This window comes from Octopus bimaculoides, chromosome 29, assembly GCF_001194135.2.
Source record: "Octopus bimaculoides isolate UCB-OBI-ISO-001 chromosome 29, ASM119413v2, whole genome shotgun sequence".
NCBI classification, from domain to species: domain Eukaryota; kingdom Metazoa; phylum Mollusca; class Cephalopoda; order Octopoda; family Octopodidae; genus Octopus; species Octopus bimaculoides.
In genome coordinates this window covers 8907128-8909569 of record NC_069009.1, presented here as the reverse complement: position 1 = coordinate 8909569, position 2442 = coordinate 8907128, and the positions used below count along the sequence as shown (strand labels likewise).

The 2442-nt window shown below is 33.9% G+C and overlaps 1 protein-coding gene across 1 annotated transcript in view; it reads right to left on the bottom strand.

Moving 5' to 3' along the window:
* The window catches only part of LOC106882336 (uncharacterized), a 10788-nt gene that overhangs the window by 3221 nt on the left and 5125 nt on the right, over positions 1-2442 (bottom strand). The gene's annotated exons all lie outside the window — the stretch shown is intronic.

The window sequence follows — 2442 nt, the reverse complement described above, 5'->3', positions numbered from 1 at the left end:
TTATTAATTATTCCCTTTAAATATGTTTATTTATATTAAGAGCATTACTATACATAAATGCCTCATGCTAGGAGGGACTCTTAAATTCAAAACTACCATAATAAACATATTGTACTGAATGCGAGGGAATGCAACTCTCGAAGAGAGCCTTTTAAAAACAGATTCAACCGCAGATCATATGAATTGATAATTAGTGCACAAAATGCACTTTTTAATGTCTTGATTATGCTTGCACTGATGATTAAAAAGTGCATTTTGTGCACTTAATTATGAAATCATATGATCTGCAGCTGAATCTGGTTTTAAAATGCTCACTTCGAGAGTTACATTCCCTCGCGTTCGGTACAATGTGTTTATTATGGTAGTTTTGACTTTAAGAGTCCCTCCTAGCATGAGGCATTTATGTATAGTAATGCCCTTAATATAAATAAATATATATATAAATATATATATATCATCATAATCATCACCGTGCAGCATCTGCATTCCATGCTGGCATGGGTTAGACAGTTTGACTGGAACTGGTAAGTCAGAGAGCTGCACCAAGTCCTAGTCTGGTTTGGCATGGTTTCTGTGGGTGGGTGCTCTTCCAAACACCAACCACTCCAAGAACATAATGGGTGCTTTTTACATGCCAACAACGTGACCACCATTTACGTGTCATCAGCATTGGCCACGACTACATGTATATATATATATATATATATATATATATATATAATATAAAGAAAGAGAGGAGGTATAAAATGAAAAAAATTATTTTACCATTTGACATCCATATAACAATGATCATTTCAGAGCCTTTATCATATTTTTAATCCTAAATTATTAACAATAAATATGATTCTCCCTCTATATCAGACTATATATAAACTTCGCTTCTACCACCGTAATCCATTGTTTAATATTTTTATATCTTGCTAAATCTCCCTTCTCCCTTCTATAGTAAATGGTTCCATTAATTTTATTACTTATTGTCTTCCATATATGAATATTTTGAAAGCTGACTCACTATGTTTGTGTGTGTGTATATATATCTCACAGAATTATGTACACCCCTAAAAAATTTAAGTAAAATTGCCATTACTCTGACAATATCGAAGGAAACCAAACGAAATTTATACTGAATAAAATATGTTATACATGTAAATGTTATACAAATTTGGAACACAAAACAATAAACATTTTCAAAAATATGAACAAAATATTAATTTTCAAACAATACAAAAACATGTACACTCGAAAGGTTTATTTGGTATATTCAATATTTGATGTGACTGCCCTTGCTTTCAATGACTGAATTAAGTCTTCTTTCTAACAAAACTGTCCGATGAATGGGAATGTGAAACTCCGAGTAACAGTCTTTTGTTATATTTCTGCTGCTTTTAAATAAAGCATATTACTCTACCTCTGGTATTTGAGTACTCTTTTTTCCACCTTGTTTCACATTTAAGTGCTTACTCCGGTATATATATATATATATATATGAATGAAAATATGACCAAAATATTAATCTTCAAACAATACAAAAATATGTAGACATGAAAGGATTATTTGCTTTCTTCAGTATTTGATTTGACTGCCCTTGCTTTCAATGACTGCATTAAGTCTTCTGTTTTGTGTTCCAAATTTGTATTGTAGTGTGGCACAAGTAGCCAGTGCCATTTTGTATGAGATCTTGCTGGCAGCGATTATCTTCTCCAAGGCAAGAGCAAGATCTCGCATACAATCGTTGACATGCACGACACCACAATGAGGCTCTCCTAGACAACAGCTATTTAAGCAGGTACGAAGGACATTCAACCCCTTAGTGTTCTCCAGCTTGCTTACGCTAAGGGACACAACAAAGCAGGCAGCTGCAGCAGACTCTAACCCATTCTAACCACCTTCTCCAGAGGTAATGTACCTCACGTGAGTGGAGATATCACAAGCCATGCGCTGCCATGAAGATGGACACCTAGAACAGGACACAAGATTGGGAATCACAATAAACGAATTATTGAATTGCCTCCACTCATGAGCTTCTTCTTTCACCATCCAGATCCTTAGAAGAAAATAATTATAATGGGAGAAGGTGATACTCTACTGGTATAATGAACCTTTCCTTTCCCTTATAGTATAATATTTGCAAGTATAATATATTTTATTCAGTATAAATTTCATTTGATTTCCTTCAATGCTATCAGAGTAATGGCAATTTTACTGAAATTTTTTAGGGGTGTACATACTTCTGTGAGGTAGACCATTGACCAACACCATTCAATTTTTTTTCTCCGTGTTTTTCTCGTTGTTTTCTCTGTATTCTTTCTGTTGAAGAGCGTAGCTCGAAACGTTAAAGACTTTCCGTATTCCCGAGCGTCATACTAATACATCCTTTTGTTGTTTACACCACCTATCCTCGTCTGTTATTGTTTTTTTTCGTACATTCTCCCATATATATAT